Source organism: Uloborus diversus, chromosome 6 (assembly GCF_026930045.1).
Source record: "Uloborus diversus isolate 005 chromosome 6, Udiv.v.3.1, whole genome shotgun sequence".
Taxonomy (NCBI): Eukaryota; Metazoa; Arthropoda; class Arachnida; order Araneae; family Uloboridae; genus Uloborus; species Uloborus diversus.
In genome coordinates, this window is record NC_072736.1 from 3,471,420 (window position 1) to 3,477,419 (window position 6,000).

General features: G+C 33.5%; 1 protein-coding gene across 1 annotated transcript in view; it reads left to right on the top strand.

The window, feature by feature from the left end:
* The window catches only part of LOC129224159 (oxysterol-binding protein-related protein 11-like), a 37,817-nt gene that overhangs the window by 9,187 nt on the left and 22,630 nt on the right, over positions 1 to 6,000 (top strand). The gene's annotated exons all lie outside the window — the stretch shown is intronic.

Genomic DNA, 6,000 nt, shown 5'->3' on the forward strand with positions numbered 1-6,000 from the left:
ATATTTCTACCCCGTTTCCTTTAAAATTATCGAAGATCATCTAAAATTGCGTTTTGAGTAGTGATGTTCCGGATATCGGTATCCGTATCCGTGGATATCCGATTGAAAATAAAAATCTGTATCCGTATCCGTTACTTTTTTGACGGATCTAAAACGGATCTTTTCTATTCTAAAAATTCTTAAATATTTGAGTAAAAGACTTAAATTCCGTTCAAATTAGGTTATATTCCCTACATAAATTATAAGGTATCGTTTCAGAAGCCAATAGTACCCCCCGTCGTGAAAAGGAAGGAGTAATATAAGTTTTAAAAGTATGTTTCTGTGTGTCAATTTGTGGCATCGTAGCTCTGAAACATGTGAACCGATTTGGATATGTTCTTTTTTCGTTCAAGAACTGACTTTTTGAAAGTGTTCTTAGCTTGGCCTCGATTTTTTCGAACTTTAATTACCGGAGATATTAATTAAAACCGACTTAACGTTTTTCACAATTAGGGTTGTAAAAACTTACCCATACGTTAAAAATATTGGCATAATTGAAAGAACGAGTTTTCTGCGTTTAATATTAGTTTGGAACTTCCAAGTTATACAGTAAGGACCTACTATAATCTTGTTAAGTAAATTTTAAATGCAATTCTAAGTTTTAAAACGCGCGATTGGTAGCGATTTCATAGTCTGAAGATTAGGAGAAAAAAGCTCAATGATTTAAAATTTCTATCTGCTATCAGTTCATATTTGTTAATAATGTGTGTTCTGACCCGCGAAATTTATCTTCATGTGAGGTTCTTTTTTATAATGTTTAATTTAATATTAGTTTTTTTATTGATTTGGGGTTTCTGTTATTCTTCATTTTGGTTTTCTCAGCATCCTTCAAAAAAAGTGAGACTAAATACTCTATTTACTGTTAGTAAAGGTGTTCCTGTCTCTGTTATATCGTCGGTCGGAGTAAGTTGGGTGGAATGGGTCAGCACTGCATTTATGCTGATGCGATAAAATGCGAAAAATATTATTTCTAGCCTATCTAGTAGCAGCTTTACCACTCTTGTTCCTGTATCCTACATCTACCGAGCAAGCTAGAAATAATTTTCACATTCTATCTAAACATAAAGCAGAACTGATCCATTCCTTCTAGCTCTCCCTCAGTTTTGCGGAGATTTTTTTAAGGAGTAAATCATTGTCTTGACTATATTTTCGCCGTAACCGACATTTTTTGAAGAAACAGTGCCATTATTCTGACGGGAATACCTTTTGTAACGAATTTTACACTTGGATAGTTGAATTGTGTAAAAAAATTTTGAGATCCGTATCCGCGAATCTTGCACTAATGATCCGATCCGTATCCGCGGATCTACTTTTTTAACGATCCGGCACATCACTAGTTTTGAGAGCTTCGATATCCAAAAAAATTCTGAAGTCTTATATTTCACCCTCTTCCCTTGATATAACACCGTAAAAAACTCATTTATGCACCACTTTCAATGCTGTTAAGGCAACAGATGAGGGGGTTTTCGAACTTTGCTCCGAAATCGAAGATTCAAAAAGGTAACTTGCTGCATAAACTGCAGAGTTCCTCGTGTACAATCCCTCTGAGACGCTCATCAACAAAATGTAGCCGTTTATTCGTGTATGAATGTTTATTTATAGTTACCGCCACATTTTTCATTATATCATTAGTCATCAAATTGCATGTAAAAAATTGTCAATAAAAAGTGAATTATGTTTCTGATTTTATATTAACTTTATATCCAATGAACCGTTTTTAAGAGAATGAATTTCGAGAATTATTTAACTACCAATTCCAGTTGAGTGAAACATTTTCCGCTTTGTAATGATATGTATATATTCATCTTGTGAGCTGTGATGCATATTGACTGCATAAACTGCAGAGTTCCTTATGTACAATCGATTTGAGGCGCGCCTTAGCAAAATGTAGCAATTTATTTCGAGTATGAATATTTATTTATAATCACCGCAACTTTATTCATTATCATTAGTTATCAAATTGCATGTAAAAAAAATGTCAATATTAAGTTGATTATGTTTCTGATTTTATATTTACTTTATAACGGATGAACCGTTTCCTTATTGAAGAAAATGAATTTCGAGAAATATTTAATTATCAATTCCAGTTGAGTGAAACATTTTCGCTTTGTATGATATGTATATATTTATCTTGTGAGCTGTGATGCATATTGAGTGCATAAACTGCAGAGCTCCTCGTGTACAATCCATTTGAGGCGCTCATCAACAAAATGTAGCCGTTTATTTCGTGTATAAATGTTTATTTATAGTCACCGCCACATTTTTCATTATATTATTAGTCATCAAATTGCATGTAAAAAATTGTCAATAATAAGTGAATCATGTTTCTGATTTTATATTTACTTTATATCCAGTGAACCGTTTCTAAGAGAATGATTTCGAGTATTATTTAATTATCAATTCCAGTTAAGTGAAATCTTCCTGGAACAAAGTAATCTGTATTTGATTGATTTAATTTGAAGGTAATAACTTCAGATAAAAATGCCTCGATCGCAGAAATAAATTACTTTCTCCAAGCCTTTCCGTACCATTGCAGATGACTTTTTAGTCTCTTGTAAGTTTTGACTACCTAGGAGAAGCCCCCCCCCCCACTAAAATTTACTGTTATGTGCTGAGTAGGTATTTATTACGGAAATATTGAACAAAAAGGAGTCATAAATGTTGAAGAAATTAAATTAATGATCAATTTCCATGAGGGAAAATCAAAAAGAAAATGAAAAGGAAGACAAGAATAAATTTAACAGTATCAAATTCTTATCCAAACCATTATTGAAAGGAGATTCCTCATTTTCTTGAAAAATAGTCACAACCCTAAAACTTTCAAAACAGGAAAGATTCTTGGAGTTGGTCTGCACATTTTTTCCTCTTTCGTTTTTCTCTTTTATTGCTCATATACGATGTTTGTGTTTGTCTAAATCATATACTTTTTCTCATTGAGATATTAAGTCAAGAATGTTTAGGAAAACTATGATAAAAAGTTGAAATTTCAGAAATTATTCTGAGTGTTGATCGAACAAGACATATAATTTGATGGCGCCTGCTTTTTCCTGAGAAGAAATCCCTTTATTAAGTGATTAAACCGAAGCAATCGTTAAACCGGTAACTTCAAACCAAACTCTACAATACAGCAAACGTGACAAGTTTAGATAAATTTAAAATTTTTGCTCACATATAGTTAAACGCACTATGATTTATCATTTATCTCATAAATAAAAAAAACATATATAAATGCTTTTCGTTTCAAAATAGCCAAAAAATCGCTTTTTTTTCATTTTATTAATGAATGGCATTCACAATAACAAAATACAGACCGACAAAATTAAAAATTGCGAAATGCCTCAGTGAAAAGCTGAAATTAGCAAAAGGAACGCATTCAACCACCGATGGGGAGTCGATTCCCTGGGCCCTCGGGAAACATCGTTATCAGACTTTAAAGAAAGGCGGAGCTCGCAAGTGGCTCGCGTTGGGAAAAAGGGGGGAAAAGCTTAAGTGATTTATGGTAGTAATTTAGGAAAAGAGCAAGAGAGCGCTATTTTTCAGATTTCTTACTTCAGCGACACCTGCATGAGAAAATTGAAACTAAATGTCCGGAGATTGAACAAGTTTTTTAAAACATCCACACTTTAAAATATAAAAATTGATGAAAATGAAATTTAAAAATTATCATTAAGACCCTCAAAGTCTTATGAATCATCGATAACTGTTTTTTCCCCAAATATTATTACGGGATTTGTAGTAGGACGCAAAGTTGCTCACTTTTTAGTGCGTGTATGGTTGCTATTCTGAAACCGTCGCCAAGCGAGATTTTCATTTAAAATTAATTTAAATTATAAAAACGCAAAATTTTTCTACAATATTATCTCAATCGATTCTAGACTGAAAATCCCGTCGTATGCAACAAAGATCGGGAGACTATTTGCTGTTGATTTTCATTACTTGAGTAGATTAATTTTCCCTTGGCGCCAATCTCTTGGGACAACAGCCTTAAACCAGACGCTAGGTCCGCGTTGTCTCAGTTCGCTGTCTTATGAACGGAGAATTAGCTCTGTAACTGTTTAACTATTTTTGAAATCAACAGAATTAAATCTGTAAACCGTTTTACAAAATGAAGTATTTTTATGAAAATTATTAATATTTACATTAATTGGTACAGATGTGATATACCCCCCCCCCATTTGGCGACATTCGATTTTTTTTGCACAAAATTAAAATATTTTTCTCGCCAATGAGGCGATAATTTTTTATGCATGGCATCCCTGGCCAAACTAACCTGTGTTTAGCAACCCGAAGGCAATCTTACAGATCTGTTCAAACTTGTTTACTTGGGATGTTTGGGTTTCACGCAGGAGAGATACGTGGTGTTGTTTCGTGCAATATACCTTACAGGAATGCTTATTTTGTGTTAGTTTAAATTCAGTAGTTGTGTTTTGAAGTAAAAACATTAGAAAATGCCAGTTTCTTCAAACTTGAAGGTTAATTAAAAGTTAACTCCAACGTGGTGTGTATCTGTAACGTGCCATTGTCATATGATGTATTGTTTTAGACTGAGTGTGAATATTTATACCATATAAAAAGGTAAGTTCTTTATTTTAGAATTAAAAAAAAACCTCTCACTTCCAAAATTCTTTGTTTTTACAAATCCTTGAGAGGTTCTTGTAGTTTTTAACTTTATTTTTACTGTATGTAAATTAATTTTACAGAAATAGTACGGTTATTTAGTTCTAAAAGTTAATTCTTATCGATGCCACGAATTATTTAGACATTCTATTAACGTGCCTCTTTTAGGTACTGAATTTTATGTTAACAATTGAAAGTTCTTTCGGTTGTACTCTTAAAAATGCTGAATTTTATTAATAAATCTGCACAATAATGGTACATATTTCACACTTAAAACTGTGTCATTATTGTACACTGAACGGAAGGAGCCACCCTTGGGTGTCTCCATGAAAATATACATAACTGTGACCATACTCCGACTGTAATGTATATTAACAGTCGCAGGGATAACGGACCGAGCGGAGCGAGGTCCTGGCGAGCCAGAGGTCTCATAGTACTTTTGTAATGAGACCGAGGCAGGGCCGGCGAGCCGAGGTCTCATTACGAAAGTACTATGAGACCGAAGGCTCGTATCCCGGAGAAATGATGAAAAAAAATTAATGCATTAATTTCGACTTGTAATTAATACAATAATTTATTTCATTGTATTTTAATATGTTTAAAAAAACCCCGGCCCTGTACATTTTTGAAGCATATATTCGTGATGTTTTTTGTTGTGCTTTTATGTTTTTATATATATTGTGTTCTGAAGTGCTTTGATCATGTTTTTTTATCTGATTTTTTCCTGTTGGCGCTAAAAAAGCATCGCTAAGAACGATGTATGACATATATGTCGTCATACATCGTTTTCTTGGCGACGCTTTCTTGGCGCCAACAGGAAAAAGTTGCCAAGGGTGGGGTATAGCACATCAGTTCCCATTAATTATTACCAACTTACTTTGACACATTTGTGCGTTTGCTAAAAATGTGAAAAAGAGCATGTTTTTATTTATTTATTGGGAGGAGAGGTTCTTTACATATGCAGTTCAAAATTTTTCTCTTTTGCACGGAGTGGTTCAAAAGCTAAATCCGGCCCTGTACGTATGCAGGATTACAAAAGCAAGGTCATCTTGCCTAGAGACTGGATTCATGCTGTCTTGACAACATCTTGATATTTTCCTGTCATATCAATATGTATGCAAGATTACAAAAGCAAAAATCGTCTTGCCTGCAGCCAGGGTTGCGGCAAGCATGATTGCGCCGTCGTACAAATGTCTTTGGAGAGGCGTTTGATGAAAATTTAGTTAACACCTGGAGGGAGGTTTTGTAGACAAATATAAAATGAAAAAATATATATATATACGTTTGGCATTTAGTTTATACAAAACATAATGTGTGAATATTTATTTTCGCAATATGGTGTAC